Source organism: Rousettus aegyptiacus, unplaced genomic scaffold, assembly GCF_014176215.1.
Source record: "Rousettus aegyptiacus isolate mRouAeg1 unplaced genomic scaffold, mRouAeg1.p scaffold_m13_p_14, whole genome shotgun sequence".
NCBI lineage: Eukaryota > Metazoa > Chordata > Mammalia > Chiroptera > Pteropodidae > Rousettus > Rousettus aegyptiacus.
In genome coordinates, this window is record NW_023416289.1 from 52,407,263 (window position 1) to 52,427,413 (window position 20,151).

The 20,151-nt window shown below is 52.8% G+C and overlaps 1 protein-coding gene across 4 annotated transcripts in view; it reads right to left on the minus strand.

The window, feature by feature from the left end:
• The window catches only part of ACAN (aggrecan), a 47,633-nt gene extending 30,263 nt beyond the window's left edge, over positions 1-17,370 (minus strand). For all 4 annotated transcript variants that reach the window (XM_016151627.2, XM_036231965.1, XM_016151624.2 and 1 more), the window contains exon 1: positions 17,307-17,370. The gene's annotated coding sequence lies outside the window, so the exon portion shown is untranslated. The remainder of the gene's footprint in view (positions 1-17,306) is intronic.
• Positions 17,371-20,151: the final 2,781 nt, after the last annotated feature.

Below are 20,151 nucleotides of genomic sequence, written 5' to 3' on the forward strand. Positions count from 1 at the left end.
CGTGCAGGCAAGATGGAGCAGCACTGGCTAGACACCCGGGACTTGCACTCTGCGAGGTGCGCCCGATGGTATGCATTGGTCGTTGTGTTGGACGGACCTGCGCAGGCACCTACCCTGCCCTCCTCTCCAGTCTGCCAAAATGTGTAGTCTTGGTTTAAGACATGTTTGCATCACAGACCCTGCACAGGGAGAAAGGAGGATGTGTCAGAGGGAAAGAGGATCTGAAACTAAAGGCAGAAGGGGAGCTCCCTGAAGGTGAGCGTGTGAGGTGGTGGCTTGGGCTTCCCACCTTGGCTCTGTCAGAGTCTGATGGCCCAGCAGGTGTCGCTGTTGACATAGTCACCATCAGGTGGGGCTGGATGGATTTGGGGATGAGGGGACTCCTGGGGTTCCCATTCCAGGAATGCATGGGAGAGGGGTGGCTCTGGGGCCCAGGACTCTAGGGACTCTCTTGGGCGACCTGGTTCTGAGCGATCTTTCCACCATGATGCTTCATTCATTCCACATATACCTGTCGCCCTAGAAATGAAAAGGCTATGTGGACGCTGCTGGGGGCACAGAGATAAAGGCACGAGGCAGGTCTTCGTCACACCGCAGGAAGTCTGAAAAGTCCCAGAGGCCTAAGAAGCAGCCCCTCATTTCTTAGAGATGTTCCTCCTTAGATGCTGCCTTCAAAAAAAAAAAAAAAATTGTCTGGGGCTCTGAGTTTTGGCACTGTGAGGGCTCACCAAGCTGCGGCGTTCTCATTCGGCCGCGTGTGACCAGTCACGGCCAGGAAATAGTCCCCCAGAGGCTCAAACGGTAAAGTGTCCCCTCCACTCTGGGGAGGGGGCCAGACTCGTGGGCTCCTCTCTTCCCAGAGGCTCAGGGATTTCATGTCCAGACACAAGGCCGGCCTATTCCTCCTCCCTTCACTGGGAAGTTTGTGTATGTTTTCGGAGCTGTGTTTCTCCCCTCACTCTCTGAACAAGCCCGACATTGTCCCGGATGCTGGGGTCCTCTGTGGGGCTTGGACCCGCTCTGTTTTTCTCTGTGGCCCCGACCAGAAATGAAAAGGGGGGGATTTGGGTTGCGGCGGGGCGGGGGTGGGGGGCGGGGGTGGTGGCGGGGAGTGGAGTGGGCAGAGAAACCAATTTTACTTCTTCTTTTTAAAAGACAAACTTCGGGATAGAAATATGGCAATAAATATGCCCTTGTGTTTGTGTTTTCTTAGCTGTAAAGAAAATAGGGAGAAATTCCATTCTGTCTGGGTTCCAAATGTCTCCGGGACTCACTGAGTCTTTCATGGGAGGAGATGGACTTTGCTAGCCCTGGAAACAGGGAGGCCTTTCTCCGTGGGAGCGGAGTGAGGTGGTGGTGGGAGGATTGTGTACCTGGGGCAGAGGAAGGGGAAAGGGAGCACGTGAAATGCAGGGAAAGAAGGGTTTGGGGGAGCAGGAAGTAGATGCTGCCGGGTGAAGGCTGTGTGTGTGTGTGTGTGTGCGTGTGTGTGTGTGTGTGTGTGTGTGTGTGAGAGAGAGAGAGAGAGAGAGAGAGAGAGAGAGAGAGAGAGAGAGAGAGAGAGAGAGAGAAGAGAGAGCCGCCACATAGTTGGGGACAGGGAAACCCTTCACCTTCTCAACAGCTAGACTCTGTCTCGTAGTTGCCAACATGCCCAGGGCCTTGGCCTTTATCTCATCAAATTATGGCATTGAACAGGTGGCTCAGCAGCTTGCCTTGAATTCCTCAAGTACAATGGAGACCTCCAGACCTGGGTCCTGGTCCTGGCTTGGCCACCTACTCTCCCCTTCCCTCCCCTCCCCTCCCCTCTCCTCACTGTTTTTGATTACTAATTCTGTACTGAAAGCAGTAAGAGGTTCCATGACACCAGATAAACCAGTTCTGAGGTTTTCCCGAAGATAAAGTTTAACACCCCCAGCTTCTTCAGTGTTTATCAAACTACAGAAGAAAAAGGTAGCGGCTGTCATTTTTGATGGCGAATCTGACCCTTGCAGGCTGACGGAGTGAAGGTACATGTGGATGGGGACTCTGAGGGGCTGGACTCTAGGATGACCGGCTATCTGCTCCCAAAAGCACCCACTCTGACCCAAGGGAAGGCCGAGGTCCCTCCGAGGGGGTCCGAGAGCGGGACACCTACTGTTTTAATAATACAGGACCCACCCCCATGGCTGTTTAAAGACTGATACTGTGCCAGTCAGCCCCCTTCTTGAGGGTAGGGACTGTGTCTCAGACTCTGTCCCCAGCACAGGGTCTAGCACTCAGCAGGCATCCCTCATTAGCCTCCCTGCTCCCTGGTGTCAGGCCTGGGTGAGCCTCTCTGAAGGCGGGAACTGGAAGACAGGTTAGTGGTTTGCAGGATGGCTCCTTGTCCTGGGATAAGGGCTAAACGAGACGACTTTCCACAAAGAATGAAACTGCCTTCATTTCAAAGACAACGTCACCACACTACCAAACATTTGGGAAATAGAGAAAACCAACCACTATAATCATCGATTCCAAGCCAATCATTATTTGTATTCTGATAGTTTTCCTTCTAGTCTTTTACCTATGGCATCTACTTGTGTTTTACCAAGTTGTCACCTTTTTGTGTCCTGTTTACTTTATCTATGTAATTCAGTGGATCAAACGACTTTTTTGTTGTTGTTCTTTCAGAACTGGTGACTATGGGGGTTTACAGTCACGACCAAGGCAGGTGGTCTTTAGTAGCCTGTGATTAAGTGAAAGGTGCTCATTCCTTCACAAGGTGGCCGGTGCCATGGCTGGGCAGCTCCGATTGTGCCCAAGATCTTCCAAGACACAGTCAAAATGACCGACTCCCATAATAATCTCCACCCAGGACTTCTATCCTCAGGGACCACATTCAACATGTCCACTCCTCTTTCATGAGACTCACGACGGACCTTCAGGGGTCCAAGCTGCTCTCCCATCTGAAGCCATTCCCAGTCCCTCTATCTCTTCCTCATGGGGGCTTCCAGACTCTCTCCTCCCTGGAGCCACAGAAGGTCAGACCTCCCAGAGACGTGAGTCACTATCAAGTCCAACTCCTTTATTCTACAGGCGAGGAAACTGAGGCCCGAAGAGGTTAAATGCCTTGCTCAAGGCCACACAGTATGTTGGGGTTGGAACCAAAACCCGGTTCTAGGAGTTTGGCTGTCATAATCCTGTGTTCGTGAGATCTATAGGGCAGTGAGTATGGCTGTCTTGTTCCTCAGTCTCCCTGGCCCCCAGCAGAATGCCCAGCACAGAGAGGGGCAATAGGAAAATGCCTGCTGAATGAATGAATAAACCAATGGGAAGTCCAAGCACCTGAGCAGTCATTTCCTTCAGTTCCAGGTCTCCGAGGGAAGGTTGGGGAGGGGGCGCCTGGAGGCTCACATTCGTTAAGCACCTATGAAGTAGGTGCACAGTCCCTGAGGTAGCCGACTCCCATTTGGCATTCAATAAATCTCAGCTAGGGGTATATTGCTTGCTTGCGATGTGCATGGCTGTACTGATTCATGCCAGCACGTCAGTATGGCACGTGACTTTGGGAAGGTCACAGTCCATATGTAGCCCAGCGGTTTATATGTGACAACCAGCACTTTCCCTTCCCAGGTCCCCAGAACCAGATGTATGCTGGAGCTGGCTTGCACCAGTTCGCCAGAACCCATTTTAAACATCTCTTTCCAACTATTTGGAAATTGGTCATGATGGGTGTATTTACACCATGGAAATCAGCAAACACTGAAAATGAGACCTATTTTTTTCCCTCTCCCCTTTTTTTGAGAGTGGGCTTACCAGTACACGACCGGAAATAATTAGTAACTAAATTTTTTAAAAAGCCTGGGGGAAGGATCACAGGAACTTCTCTTTGCCACTTGAAGCCTCATTCTCCATTCACGGTGCTGTCCTGCATGAGTCCTGGGGGTTATTAAAGCTGATCCTGCAACCAAGGCCAGTATGCTAGCCTTAGGGTAGGGCACAGCCCTGTTTGTCTCCATGTCATAGTCTCGGGCCCAGCCTGATCCTGCCACTTCAGTGCAGGCTCAGCCGATGTTGGTGCGATAGTGAACTATATGCCCCCGCTGCCCTGACCCCACATGGCTCGCTCCTGTGTCCTCCAGGAAGCCCCGCCAGGCCCTGCCCCTTGGTTCTGCTCCCTCAACTGTGACTGCTTCTATTGCCACTTTAGCACTTAAATTTTGTATTGTTTTACAAAGGCTAGTTTCGCTTCATCACACAGACTGTGACCTCCTTAAGTCTGAAAGTCAAGCCTTAAGTAAAAAAAAAAAAAAAAAAAATCCTGGTGTTAACTCACACAGTGTCTGTCTGGAACAACAAAAAATGGTATTTGACACCTTCTTGTTGGGTGAATGGGTGGACCTTGGAATTTGGTAGACTGGTTGACCAGCAAGATTTGCCAGTCTACAGCCATGCCACCCTGAATGCGCCCAATCTCATCTGATCTCGGAAGCTAATAAGGGTTAGTACTTGGATGGGAGACCACGTTGGAATACCAGGTACTGTAGGAGTTAAAAAAGAAAAATTCCAGTAACCAAGTGGCTATGTCTCCATGACTTAAGTCTGGTGCGGGTGAGGGGATTAGAAAGGACCAAGGTCACTCGTTCCTCCAGCCACCAGCCTCCAGCACCTCATTTCTGTTCAGGCTAATTTCCCAACGGTCCCTCTTTTCTTGTCATTCATTGACGAGGCCCATCCTGCATCTGTGCACAAGGCGGTGGCATATGCACTTGAGGTCGGGATTTTAAATCCAGCACAGAGAAAGGTACAGGGATCCCATGCCAAGGACACAGCTGGCCAGAATGACCTCCGACTGCGGCGACTAATTTTCCACATGTTCTAAGCAGACATGGTGAGGTGGTGTGGCAAGGTGGAGCCAGGAAGCCGATGCCAGTCCTATCTCTGTCCTAACTCCCTGGGGAACGCATGTATGACCTCGGTTTACCCATCTGTAAACTGGTATAAACACAAGCTTCACCCCAGGAAAATTGTAAAGGTAATTTTTTTGTGAATGAGAATACTTTTTTGTATTTCCTTCTCTTTCTCTTCTCTCTTCCTCCTCTTCCTTATTCTCTCTCTCTCTGTATGTGTGTCTTTTTCCATGTAGTTGACTTCCTTACTCCTCTTTTATTACTTGCTCCTAGATCTAATTTAAATGCCGTCCCACATGGGTGGTCATTTGATCCACAATGATAGCAAGCGACGGGCCTCCCACCCCTCCCCCAACTTCAGTTAACCTAGGGCTCACTTCTGCATTCGCCCCCAAGTCTGGGTGGACACAGCATGTGGGTCCAATAAACCTGTGGACTGTAAAGTAAGATCCTAATGCTGCCACTGCCCTCTCCAATGACACAAGGCTTGTCACTCTCAGAGCGTCCCTGTTGTCACTGAGTGAAGACAGCCATCCCCTCTCTACCCTTAGGCAACCATGAGCCTCTCGCAGCCAGAATACACGTATACAGTGGTTTCATGGACCAGGAGTGAGGCAGGATGGGCCAAGAGGGGGAGCGGTGGGCGACTCCAGAGACAGCATCCAGGGACAAAATAGAACTCAGAGCCATGCTGGCACCTGAGGAAGGCTATATATCCAAGGAGCTGGGAGGAAGGCTGAGTCTAGGAGCCGGGAAGGAAGGCTAGCAGTGGGTGGTGCTTCCTATGGGGGCGGGGTGGGGGGAGGGGCGATGGTGGCTGCAGCCATCCCTGGTTCCTGGACGAGGATGGGCGCCTGGCAGAAGAATCAGATCAACACCACCGGCCTTCCCACCTCTCCCTGCTCTCAAATTCCCAGTGAAATCAGCTTAAACTGGAGAGGTACGCGGCATGACGAATGGCTCCTGAGTCACCCACCAGGGACATTAGCTTTGCCCTGTTCTCTTTGTGGAAAAAAAACCTGGTGCTTGGGTTCTGCCCCTTCCTGTTCTCGGCCTTCCGTTCCAGCCCGGGAACTTGGAGGTTTTCTCGCATTAATTTCAGACGTTGTGTAAATATCGGACATGGGATTTTAGAAAGGCGTGTCTTTCAGCCCAAACTTTCCATCAGGCCCAAGTGCCTGCCTTTCTTGGAGCCGAGATCTTGGGCCAAGAGCTGAGCTCCTTCTCCTCGGCGCTGACTGCCAACCTGGCAGGGCAGAGAGCTCCCTCCTGCAGGAATTTGGGAAGGGGCTAGGGCACCCAGTGTGAACCCTCGGTGGCCTCTCTGGGTGGGAATTGAGCCTGGGTTTCAAAAATGGTCTTTGGTAAAGGAGCCCAGGGTCCTGGTGGATATGCCCTCTTGCCACAAAGGGCCATCAGGTGTTTGGGGTTACAGCCAAATTCCTGGACCAAGTGGATGGCCAGGTGCCTGGGATGCAGCTGAGAAGAAACAAGGGGTGACTGGCCCAATCCCTTAAGCTTTTGGGGCAGATGCTCAGGTTCTTGGAGTTTAGTCAGGGCCGGTCAAGAGCTAGAAAGAAGATGGGTTATTTGGAGTCAAACCTCATTCTTCGACCTAGTTTGCATGCCCCGGTTCCAGACGTCACAGAGAACATTCACGTAGCTCCTTTTGGGTCCTGCTTCACTCCGAGAGACAATGGGAGCTGTGAATCCAGCTCCCAGAGCTTAACCTGTAGGCCTTTATTATTTTCCCAGGGCCTGGGGCCATGCTGGATAGTTTATGCTAACAGTGTAATTTATGGTGGGGGTCTCGGGCTGTGTGGTGTCAACTTGGCCTCTGAAGGCATTAAAGACTGAGGTCAGCCATGTCTACCCGACCAACCCCCAGTGAAAACCTGGACAGCAAGGCTCAGGTGAGCTTCCCAGCTGGCGATACTCTGTGTGTATTGTAACACGTCGTTGCTGAAAGAAGTATGCGCGATCCGCATGCCTCCCCCAGGACAGCAGAACTGGATGGAGGCTGAGCCTGGCATCTCTGGCCCTATGTACCTGTTCCCTTTGCAGATTTTGAGCTGTAATACACTGTAACTGCAAGTGTAACAGCTTTGCTGAGTTCTGGGAGTCCTATGAATTACGGAGACAGAGGGTGGTTTGGTAGACCTCCTGAAATGGCACTGTCGGGTTAGCTTGCCCAGTGTTGGCTCAGTGCACAGCGGACAAGACCCCGTCATTCCATGGCCACCCTCCAGTGACACCACTTGCCCTTCATGGGGCACGTGCTCTGAAGAGCAGAGCGTTCTTTTTTGGACCTAATGGGGGAAGGAATAATTGCTTCTTATCCGGAGAAGTTCGAAGCACTTCTTGGCTTTCCTTCCTCCCCACTCCTTTCCTCTGTCTAACTCCCACCACGTGGAAAACTCTGCAGTAGGTGCTGAGGGGGATCCAAGGACGCACCCATGTGAATCCACCCCTGGGGCTCACTGCGTGGGACAGGAGATGAGATGTGTGAATAAATCCTACAATACAAGAAGGCGCGCCTCTCTCGAGGAGAGGGTTCCTGGAGCCGAGAGGATGCAGAAATCGCTCCTGTTTGAGGCACAGGGGAAATCCCTGAAGAAAAGGTGGCATTTGACCTGAGCCTTGATAGACAGGGACACTGTGGGCATGCAGAGGCAGAGAAAGGGCATTCTAGGAGAAAGGGATCGCATGCACAAAGGCATGGAGAAAGGAGTAGATCCAACTGGTGTAGGATCAGATAAACTAGAAACAAAACGGGGCCAGATTCCGAAGCACCTCCATGATTAGGCTAACGAGTCTGGCTTCATTCTGTAGCTGATGGGATGGCGATCGGTACCAGGGAATGCCCTGATCTGAGGCGTGTGTCAGGATGAAACTGCAGTCTCTGCCACGATCGCTGCTGGCTGGCCCCTCCTCCACAAAGTCCCCCTGGCGCCCCATCCCGATGGCGTCTACCCCGCTCCATCAAAGCAGGAATACGCGGTGTCTGTATTGTCTGTCTGCCTGCCGGGGCACGCCCTGGCGTCTTCATCCCTGGGTGTCCCTCATGGGTGAGTACCTATCACACTACCTCTTCCCCAAGTTGCCATGTATGAAAGGTCAACCCCAAGCCAGCACGGTGCCCAACGGCAGTTTGAACAAATGCGTCATCATCCCACTCGATGATGCTCGCCATCAGGCTGGGAGGGGGCGCTGTTACTAGTCCCAGTTTAGAACAGAGGAGACAGAGGCTCAGAGGGGGTAAATAACTTACTGCAAATCCCACAGCCGGGGGTGGCAGAGCCAGAACTTAAACTTAAGTTGGTCTGACTTCGAAAACAGTGTTCCTACCCAGTTCCCCGTTTCCCACAGACAGGCCGGGAATGGGGGCTCGGTGCTGAGGATGGAGCCTGTCAGGAGTTCTCCTCACCCAAAGGCTTTTGACAATCTGTGACTCCAGCTTTAAAGTGTAGATTCAACGTACAGACCTTTGTTGGGTGCCTGCTACAGAAGGAGCCTGCTACTGGGATTAGGTTCAGCTTCAAAGTCTGCCTCAAAGGACCAAGGAATCTTGAGGCTATAGAATAAGGCTGAAACCATCCTTCTAGTCAGAGAGTCTTTAACGACATTATCCTCACAAGAATGCTACCTTTCCTTCTTTTTAATGGATTATTTTTTAATTGTGGTAAAATACACATAACGTAAAATTTGCCATCTTACCCCATCTCTGGTTAGCGTAAAGCACTGACCAATGGGAGAATACATCATTGATTTAATTTGTCTCTCCTGATCAAACTTCCTTTACCTCTCACTGGTCTAAAACATAGTAGCAAGTCATTAAAGGGTAATAAGGATTAGATTGTGCACCCCCCCCCAAAAAAATGTGTTGAAGCCCTAACCCCTAGTACCTGTGGATGTGATCTTATCAGGAAATAGGGTTTTTGCCAATGAAATCAAGTTAAGACGAAGTCATGAGGATGGGTCCTTAACCCAATGTGACATGTGTCCTTATGAGAGGGGAAGACAGCCGTGTGAAGACACAGACGCATAAGGAGAACAAGTGACGATGGAGGCGGGGCTCGGAGTGATACAGCTGACAGCCAGGGACGCCAAAGAGCGACAGCCACCACCAGGAACTAGGAAGAGGCAAGCGCTGGAACGTGAGGCTACGAACGCGGCAGAACCTAAAAATATAAATTTATTCCTAAAAGCAGCTGCTTCCCAACGACGTTCGAGTGAATCATCACGAACTACTAAGGGAAGCTGGGAAGAGGGGGCGGTCGGCATAAGGGGCGTGGCATTCCTCTCCTTAGCTGGGTCACCGGAGCCTCCCATTGATGGCAGGATACGAGCTGGCTCTGGGTGGTGGCCGCTCTCACTGTGTAGAGTCCTTGAGCCCTGGCCAGGTGCGAAGTGACTGCTGAGGTGGCCGGGATAGGTGGGGACTGTTCCTAGACAACTGCCCAGTTCAGCAGATACAGCACTGGGAGTTGGGAAATTGAGGTCTAGTTCTAGCTCTGAAACCATCCGGTGGTTACATCCCATGGCAGGACATATTCTTTCCTAGGTTCTGGTTTTCTCATGTACGACAAGAGCAGAATGGACCCTCTCGGTGGCTTTCAAAAGACATAAAATCAGAGTTATTCTGATAGGATCTGGCACAGGGACCCTCAAACTCACTGCTCCTCTTGACTCATCACTGTGGTCCCTGTGGGATGTCATGGACCCCCTTTCCCCCCCTTCTCAATTCTCTGGATCATGGTTTGAAAAGCACTAGACTGAAGCCATTTGTCTGGTCAGCAGACTTTTCCTGAGCACCAACTGTGCACTAAGCATTTTCTAGGTTTTAGAGATAGGAAATGATCAAGACAGGGCTCCTGTCCCACGCAGCTTTTGTTCTTGATGGGGCCTGGGAGGAGGCAGCCAGCACCAAGGTAACCAACCAACCAGAGTCTTTCAGATGGCGATGAGCTACAAAGAAAATGCAACAAAGGGTTGCTGGGGTGTGGGGGCGGGGGTGTTTATTTTCTTTCAGTTGGGTGGTCAAGAAAGGCCCCATGTAGGAGGTGACATTTGGACCATAATGATTCTGCCATGCAGAGCTGTGTAGGAAACAGCACCCAGGCAGGGGAAACCCCGAGGTGGTAATGAAGTGAAAGCCAGTGGCTGAGGCGGGTGGGTGAGGAGAGGGTAGACCAGGGGAGTAGGCTTCACTCTACGCGTACTAAGTGTACAGGACCACATCTCCAAGGTCTGCGGAGAGTCTGTGCAGTCCCCAGAGGGCTGAGGAGGGACATGCAAATAATCTTCAGTGCTTGCTGCATATTCTAAGGGCAGTGACCAAGGACAGTGAGACTAGTTACCCTTTTCCAGCCACTGATCAGTGCCAGAGCCTGCCTCATCTGGTATACAAGAGTCTTACTGACCCTTGTGGGTTATCTCCGGAGCCCTGGAGGCGCTGTGGAGCTCCCAGAGAGAAGAGCAGAAGGGAGGACCGAGGCGGGCAGAGGAGACGGCAGCTCTGAGCCAATGCTAGGATCTTCCTCGGCTAACGAGGCCGCTCCCACCCCCACCCCCGGCCCCACACAGATCTCCTCTCCCTCAGGAATGGGTAGGAAGACAATCTAAGCCATCAGGTTCCCCACAGCATGGGACCTGCTCCGCTAAAACATGAACATTGCAAGTGACAGCAGAAGCCACGGCAGGGTAGGTTTAGAAAGGGAGCGGGAATCCCAGAATGAGGCTGTCTCAGGTGGAAATGGTGGCCCAGGGAAGAAATGAAGAATTCCCCTAGCTGAGCTGCGTGGGCCTGAGATGGGGGCGGGGGGGGGGGTCACCCATGGATGCAGTGGTAGGGATAGGGGACAGAGACGAGCATGTAGACAGCTCTGCTCAGCTCCAAAGGGCGCCTTCACCTGTGGGGTGCTGTTCATAGAGACCTCTGCCCAGCATCAACTCACCAGGAGACTGGTGCCCCTGGAAGTCACACAGCTAGGAAAGCACACAGTTAGGCCCTGGCCCACTGCAGGGGGTGGGGTGTGTGTGGGGGGGGCAGGGGGGGATGTGCAGCCGGGCTTGGAGAGAGGGCTTGTCCAGACCTGGGGCCCCAACCCCAGTAAACTACACTGAGTGCCCGCCCTCTCTCCTTGACTTTTATTTTTTAAGCCAGGAAACAGTGGAACTAAAATGAGCATCTGGCAGGCCAGTCTTTAAAAGGAAAGTGGCAGGTAGGAAGTGGAAAAGGAGAGGTCGGGCCCAGCCTTGCACTAGGGTGGAGAGGGCTTGCTGAGTCAGTGACTACGTTTGAGATTTGGGGCCTTAAGCCCTACCTGGTGGGAGTCTCCTCTTCTCTGAACTGCCATAGGCCCTGGTGTGGAGCCTCATTCTTGCTGCAGGATCAGACCTAGCTGATTGCCTAGATCAGAATCTCTACAGACTTGGGGAGTCCCTCAGTGTGCTCTAGTAGGAGAGCAGAGTTCCCTGGTCAAATTCGATGTGAAAAAAACTGATGGAGATTTCCAACATCCATCAGCATATTGAGACGTCCTGCAGGAAAGGGCCCATTTTATCCTGCTTAACTCTTGGGAATAAGATCCTTCTTACCTGCAATGCCTATGCACCTTGTCTGGAAGGAATGTTCTATGGCACTCACTTTGGGGAACCTTGGCTTAACTTCATCTGCCATTGGGGGAGGAGTTTTAGGATAAATGTTACTTTAATCTAGGGTCAAGGACAACGACGTTAAGGAAGCAGAGCCCCTGTCTCAGGCAGGAGACAGGAAAGAGGGAAGCTGGCCTTAATCTTGTCACTCCCTGAAAAGACAAACTGAGGGGAGTTTTGCCAGTAGGAAAAAGCAGGTAAGTGACCTCCAGAGGCCAAGCTAGAGGGCAGGGCTTAGGACCAATTGCAGCTAGAGAACAGTTTGGGGCTTTACATTGGGGGTTCAGAAACTAGGCTCCATTGCAATCACCTGGGGTCATTTTGAAAAACACAGATTCCTACCCTGGTCCCCACCCAAGCACCCCGGGGCAGAGGGGGCACATCAGGGCTCAGATGTCTCTGTTTTTCAAAATCTCCTCAAATGCTTCTGGATCTAGGGACCGAAGACCTCCGATGATGGCCTCCAGGCCCCTTTTTCAGCTGACAAACATCTATGATATCCCTGAGTCATCCTAAAATCCAGGTGTTCCCCTGAGCCATCTGGATATGATGTTTGTGGGGCGGGGTTGGGGGGGAGGAGGGAAGGGAGCATCTGGTCAGGGAGGAGAGTGTGAGGGGGAAGGTCAGGCCATGGTCCAGGCTTAGCTGGGGAAAATGGCCCTACACATGACCTAGGGTGGAGGCTGGGACAAGGACGCCCAAGTTTTCTGAGGGAGATGGGGTGCTGGCTTTCCCCTTGCCTTGGACAGCTAGCTCCCTTATAAAGGGCCTTTCTTCTCTAAAGAAGCCTGGCAACCAGCAAAAGCCTTGGAGGGACGGGTGGTCCAGGAGTGGACAAAGGTGGCCGCAGGGCTAAATCTGTCCACGGCTGGGTTCTGATGAGGTGGCACAGTAGTTCGGTGATCTGGTGCCTTTTATGGGTATGAATACGTGACATCGGGGGAGGAGTTTTAGCAGTCCCTATTGAAACTGTTTCTTTGCCAAAAGCAGATACTCCCTGCATCCGCAAGAGCCCACCTCTCTCTGCAACAGTCTCTCGTCTGCATAATAAAGGAGGACCCTAGGACCCTTTCTGATCTAATGCTTCAGGATTCTAAGGAGGCTCAGGGAAGCTTGAGGACTCCCCACATCTACCCCTTTAGCTAGTGGCTTTCAGTTAGGCCTTAATTTATTGTGACTTCAACTCCGTGTGGTGGAACTACGTGCCCCATTTTCCAGATAGGAAAATGAAGGTATTCAGTGACTCGCCTGCACGAGATGATAAGTCTCTGGGTTCCTGATCCTGATTCGGTTGTCTTTTCGGCAGCATGGACTTCCTCAGTTCTGACGTCCCATCTGCACCTCCCACTGGCCATGGGATCCTGCCTTGGGGCTGCCACAGCTTAATTGCTGTATCTGCAGTGACCTCTAGAGAGCGCTGTCTCCTGGTGCTATAACTTGACTCTGGACTTTGGGGGACCCAGAGGTCCTGGCTTCTTCTGGGTTGCCTGGGATGAGGAGTGGCTCCTTCAAAGTGGAGGACCGCCCACCTAGGTTTTGTAGCTACTCTCCCGGTCAAGAATTAAAAGGAATTTATACTGCAATGGTCCATTCATTTGCTCATTCACTCATTCATTCATTCATTCATTCGACCAGCCTGGCTCTGTGCGTCATGCACTGGATTAGGTACAGCACACACCAGATACCAAAGGTTCCTACTTAGGCTCCGCAAAGCACCTTCCTGGACAGTAATTTCTCACTGGATCTTGACCTGTGAAGGCAGGCCTTAGCATGTCCACCTTACAGAAAAGGAACCCAAAACTCAGAGAAGTGAAGCAATTTTATCATGTTGCACAGCAGTCAGTGCCCAGTTCCTACGGCTCCAAGTCCAGTGCTCCTCTCACTGCACACCTTATAGGATGCACCCTGAGCAAACCCTTCCCCATTCTTCTCATCCCTTGCTGGGAGCCACGTGGGGGTGGGGGGGGGGAAGGTGCTGACCTGCATGGCCCCCTTCCCCAAGCAGATGGCATTACTGTGGCCACCGCAAGCCAAGCGAGAACATTCTTTGGCCTCTCGATCACATGTCCACACCTGCTGATGCTGTGATTTTCCAGCAAGTGACCTTTGAAAGCCTCAAAGATAATAATAACAGCTGCTATTTTATTGTAGGCCTACTTCATGCCAAGTCTTCATTTGCTTTACCTTGAACTCTCTCAATCATCCCACAAGCCCCATCGCACAGATGCAGAAACTGAGGCTCAGAGAAGATAAGTGACTTGCCCAAGCGCTCACAGTTGAGATGTTTTTACTTAGATTTCGGCCGCCAAAGTCCAAGTTCTTTCTACTTTACAATGGTGGTCTCAGCCTTTTTATTCTTTTCTTTTGTCATACGCTCTTCACTGCCTGCCAAACTCTCCCCTCTTTTCCCCCACCCCCAGTCTCTCTGCTGCTGCACACCGTTGGGCGTGGCCTGGCTCAATGACTAAATGGTCCGGAGCAGGGTTTCTTAGTCTTGGCACTATTGATATTTTGGGCCATATAATTCTCTACTGTTTTGGGGAAGGTCTTGTACATTGTAAGTACTTAGCAGTACTCCTGATCTCTAACCACCAGATGCCAGTGGTATCACCCTGCTGCCATGGTGAAAATAAAAAATATCTCTGGACACGGCCATGTTCCCTGGGGACGCAAAATAGCCCCCCAGTTGAGAATCACTGCTTTATAGAAATGAGAGGTCAGGATCAAGTTGGGTACAGCCTGTCTTTCCCAGGAGACCGTGAACAGCTAGAAGGGAGGAAAAGTGAATCATTTTATTCACTATTATGTTACCTGCACCAAGTGCAGTGCCTTGCATGTAGCAAGAGCTGCTAAAAGAAGAATGGTGAATGAATGAATGAATGAATGAACAAATGAATGGTTTCCGTGGACATGTATGTTTCAGGACAAGGGCCTAAAGGTCTAGGTTCTCATCCAGTCCTCACGGACCCACTCTGGGCTGGTCTGGGGCAAGCACCTTCTCCTCTCTGGACCCCAGTCCCATTTGCGATCTCTGAAATGAGGGTCATCAGAGGTCCTGAAGACCCCAGACATCTGTGGTCTGGGAACAGCCATGTTCCACCTCAGAGGCCCCGAGTCTAGGGGCTGAGGATGGGCTGTCTCTCAGGCTGGACATTGCAGACATGCTCAGTCCTGAGTTTCTCCATCTTACCCCTCAAGTCGGTTCCAGAGGGACAGGCAAGTGCCCTCCCTCCCCTCCCCGAAGCAACCCTATGCAGGAGAGGTGGCTTCTTTTTTGGGTGTGTGTCTTAAAAGGAAAACATGTAACCTCAAAGGTAACCAAATATCCAAATCACGATGGCCAGCATCACACACCCCAAATCCACCTATTCATAAGTTTAACAAAAAGCTTCTTTAGGATACACTGTAAGGCCATTGAGAGGGAGAAAAGTCACCTCTCACAGGCCCAGGCCAGCCCGCAGGGCCCGCCCTTCCAGCAAGCTTACACACACACACACACACACACACACACACACACACACACACACACACTCTCTTACAAGGAGGCTCTGAGTTTTTAAAAGTAAACGCGACCGTTTCCGTTCTTGCCCTGGATTCAACTTTTGAAAAAAGGAACCGTTTTACCATTTTCTCTACAAACTCCCCTTCTCTCTGGTCTTCTCCTTGCCTCACTTCTGCTCCTCATAGCTAACCCTTCTAGGGCCCCCACCCCCAGAGGCCCCTACTCTGCAATCTTGACTCATCTCCCACTGTGCCTAGGGGCCCAGGCCCCCTAGTAGGGATGAGGGTGTCCTGTAGGGTCTGAGGGAAGGAGAACAGCCAGCCCCAGGGGAGATAGCCTCTGATTTGCCCCACTGGACAGGGCTTCCGTAAAGAAGGACAGGAGTGAAGTTCGCATCAGGGCCCAAGGCATGGCAAAGAGGACAGGAGAGGTCCATCCCTGTTTCCCTAGATGGGTTGCACCCATAGCCCCCTTTCCCAGGGCTGCCCGTTGCCCCGGACCACTCTCCTGTTCATTGGCACTCTAAGCCTTGCTTCTTCCCTGACTCTTGGTCTCCCTCCAACTTGCCTTTCACTCCCAAGACAGGTAAGGGCCCAGTGCAGGTGTTAGTACAGGTACAGCAAGGATGCCCTAGTGCGTGCCACCTGGAGCCATGAGGCAGGAATTTCTCAGAGACAGAAACATTACTGGGATCAGAGTGTTTCAAATGTTTTTGAACACAAACTTCTGTAAGAAATGCATTATACAAATATCAAATTTATATATGTTTGTATATATACATCTTGTATCTTTCAGGTTAGAAACATTCTCTCTCCTCTGGATCTACCACTCACCCCTCCACTCCCCCACAAGCCTTTGGATTTCCTCCTCCATTGCCCATCCATTCCTGGGCAGTCTCTTCCCCGGCTCAGTGATTCACAGGCCAACACTCCAACATGGGTCTTCACAGCATCTCCTCAAACGCCTTGCACCAGGGGCGCAGGAAACCTGATTCCTCTTCTCTTTGGCAACCCAGACACAAGGAAGAGAGACAAATTTTGAGCCCCGACTTCTGGACTCTTAAATTAGGACTGCCCCTAAGTCACAGGGTGACCGTTAGGAAGTCATAACACCGGAGCTCACTTTCCCTCATCATGAGATGAAATGGGTGTGTTTCCAAGGTCCGGGGTCCCTCACACTGTCAGACGCCACCCACGGCAGTATCCAGGGCCAGGAACCTCACACACTAAATCAATTCAACTTTGCATCTTCCTTCTTTTCCTCCTGGCAAACACCTATACACAACTGGAATCTAGGCATCGATCAAAATGCAAGGACCTGGGCTCCTCAGGGGTGAAACCCTAGGAGCATCCCATTAGAATCCTCAGTTCAGCTTGACGGAGGATGGTGGAAAACTTTGAGTTGGCTCTTGTCTCCCAACAGGAGACAAACTCACCCCCACAGTTTGCTCTGGCTTAGAATGTGGGTTGTGTTGACATGTTGCCAGCCACCCACCAGACCCCAGGGTTAGAAAGGGCTCCTGCTCCACCATCCCTGGCTTCATCTGCAGAAGAACCCAGGGACAGAATAACTGCCCCGGGGTCATGTGTCCTTCTCTCCTCTCCTCTTCCTTGAGAAATCCACCTTGTAGGTGGCAGGATCAGACCCCACTGCTCATGTCCTCCCCCCCCCAACCCTGGCTTTCCCCCCACGAAGCCTCAAGTCTTCGGCGCCCCGTGGTTCCTGGACCAGGCCAAGTGGCCAGGGAGATGGGACCGGAGGCGTCTCTCAGCCTCTCTTAGGCATCTGCTGTGTACCTGACACAGGGCCCTGGTCATTTTTTCGTTCACTGCCCAGCCATCCAGCCAAGGAGCCCCCTGCCCGCTGACAGCACGCAGGCCGAGGCTGGGGAGACGGAACAGCGCCCCCCGCTTGCCCGTAGCACCGCGAGATTTGAACCCGCACTTCGCGGACGCCGAAGCGGCTGCTGCGTAAAGCACGGCGCGGTCAGACCTCGGCGCCCGGCGCACCTGACGCGGCGCGAAGGCTCCTTGTCCTCTCCTCCTTAATTTTTTTTTTTTTGGGGGGGGGAGCCAGGGGACCGGAGACCCTCCGCACGAGTTCCTTCGCCCCCATTCGCTCTGAGTCTGCACCAGCCGGAAAGTTTGCTCGACTCCACGGCGCAGCTGCTCATGTCGGGGCCCCCGGCACGCCCCTCCCGAGGGGGAGACTGAGGCAGCGCAGCCACGCGGGCGCCCGGGCGAGCCTCTCTTTCTGAGGGAAGGGGACAGTTTTACCTTGAAGAGGTGCACCTCCTTCTCCAAGAACTTCGGGCCCGTGCACCTGGCGAGGCAGCGGGGGCGTCTGGGCCCGGGAGCCCGGGTCTCGGGGCGCAGCGGGGAGACGCTGTGCGCGGGCGCCGCGCTCCGCTGCTCCCGCCGGCGTCCTGTCCGCGGTTCCCTCGGGCGGTGGCCGCAGCGGCGGCGGCGGCGGCTGCGTCGCGGAGTCCTGGCGGACTGAGGGAAGGGACACTGGAAGGTGCCCGGAGTCCCCTGGCACCCGCGTCAGAAGCCGGCCGGCGAGGTGCGGAGAGACCGAGAGAGAGCGAGACCGTGAGCAGCGCGGCGCGTCCTCAGCTCTGCGAGCCCCTCCAGGCGCGGCGGGGAGGTAGGTGGGTGGGCGGGCGGGCGGGCAGGGCGCGCGGTGACACATATACACGGGGCAGGCGGGGAGGGGGCGCGCGCCCAGGGAAACCCCACCCCCGGGGGACCCGGCGGGGGCGGGGCGGGCGGAGGCGTCTGGCGCGCGCTGGACCCCGGCTCCGGGCCGGCGGGCGCGTGGCTGGGGAAGCCGCCGGGCGCGCAGGGCGCGGGAGGAGCGCTCCCGCCGCGGCGCACGCCCGCAGCTCCGGGCCCGCGGGAGGCGGGCGGCGCGGGAAGGGCTGAGGGCCCGCGTCTGCAATGCGGTCGGCCGCTCCGCAGTCCGAGGGGCCCCGGAGGGCTGCACCCCGCACGGCTGCCCTTGGCGGGGCTGCCCCGGGCTCCTGGGCGTCCCGCGCGGGGTCTGCAGCTGAGACCGGAAAGACGCTGCCCCCTCCTCGCAGGCCCCTTTTTGGTAGGACTCTTCTGAGGAGCAAGCTAAAGTTTTGCTGATGGGGTGCGCCGGAAGGCAGGGGACAGCGGGGAGAGGAGGTTCGGTGGCGGCGGGAGGTGCGCTGGGGGCTGGGAGCCTCAGGGCAAAAGGCTGAGGGGCTTCCACACCCAGGCGAGACCACGGGCATCTCAAAGGAAGCAAGAATTCCCCCATTACTCTGGTAGTCCAGAGCCCACCCTTCTTAATTTTGTTTCCAGGCAGAAGAATAAAAGAACCAACAGCTTTAGAACACTTTCTGTGAGCTGGTTGCTTCATGTACATTACTATCTCGTTTACTTTTCCCAAAGAGCCCAATGAGATAAATATTACAATGTGGCCCACAACCACGTGTGAAAAGGAGGCTCAGAGAGTGACGGAGTTACCTACTCAAGGTGGCGTCTGAATTCCAACCCAAGGTCATGCTCTCTCTGCTGCACGCGCTGCTGGTTCAGCTGCCGCACTTTTAGGGGGTCCAGGCTTGCTGGTGGTGGTGGTCTTCAGGGTCCTTGTGGGGGAAGCTGGTGGTGCCTGGTGCTAAGATTTAATGCTCTTGGTCAGTGCGGTAGAAGCTGCTTGGCCCCCTCATTGGTCAAGGACTGAATGACAAGCAAGAAGTGGAATCTTTGTGGGCTGCGCGTTACAGAGATAACAGATCAAGCTCTTTCTTGATTCAAAGGAACTGCAGTGCCTCGGCTCCCCAGGGTGGCCACTCCAGAATTGTGTGGGTATTTTACTGGCCATTTCTGCTAGGGGGAAGGATTGGCTCCTGCCCAGCTCATTGTCTGGAGCCCTTTAGCCCCCATCTCTGCCCTGCACAGAGGGCAGTGAAGCCTGGCAGGGGCATTGCGTCCACTCCACCCACCGGTCCCCGGGAGCTGTGTGAAAGGTGTTCCATTGGTTGGCGGTTCTTGGCTTCATCCCTTTTCTACCTGAGTCTGTTGTTTCTCCAGGTCAGGTCTCTAAATTGCAGAGCACATTGGACATTGCTGACCCGATGGTTAGCAGGGGGAAACAGTCTTTCCTCTCAGACAAAGAAATGGGGCAAAAATCTCATTAGTTACTGACCCTCAATGCCTGGCCCAGGGAAAATGATCATTCCAGAAAAAAAAAAAATCCTTAAAATTCTAATGGAGGAGTCATAGATTCTCATGCTAGTATTTACCTGATGCTCTAGATAGGAATAAACCATGCCGTCTGTAAAATGGGAGCTTGTCTGACATATCCCATGACATGTGGGGTTAGTGAAGGACAATTTAATTCAAAGAAAAATATTAATTAGGTAATTAATCTTTGAAGGAAATGAATGTTTATTGAGCATCTGATTTTGTAACGAGGCTAAGAAACATATAACAAATGGGCCACTATTGTATGCCAGACACTGCTTGATACAATGGCCTTGCAGATGGATTTTGTTCCCATGATACACACTAAGAAACTGAGACTCGGAGGCCACCTAGGTAATGGATGAGTGCAGTTTGGCATGATTCCACACTACCTGCTCTTGCAGGCTGCAGAAAACCCAGGATGATGGGAAAGTGAATACTTTAAAGACTGTATTCAAAGAATCAAAGGACATTAGTGTCAGAAAGCCCTTGGTAGCGCATGGAGGCTCCCCTCTTCAATGCAGGAGTCCTGTTTCTTGTATGGTGTTTCTGATGCTGGTCAGCCCTCTTCTGCTCAGAGATTTTACAGTTGCTTAATGCCTTTTCCAGGCTGCCTGACACTATCTGCTATCATGGGCAACTTCTAACCTCTCACTGCTGAAAGTCTGGTATGCAGACCTGAAGTGTCAGCTAGGAACTTGTTCGAAATGCAGAATTTCAGGCCCACCCCAGACCTACTGACTCAGAAGCTGCATTTTTAATAAAATCAGCCAGATGTTTCATATGCCTGCTGAAGTTTGACAAGCACTGTGCTGACATCATCATTCTGCAAAGTTCTGCCTATTCAATAATCACCAAATTACAGAAAAGCGAACCTCAGGGTTGAAATGGGCCCTTAGAGCCTGGT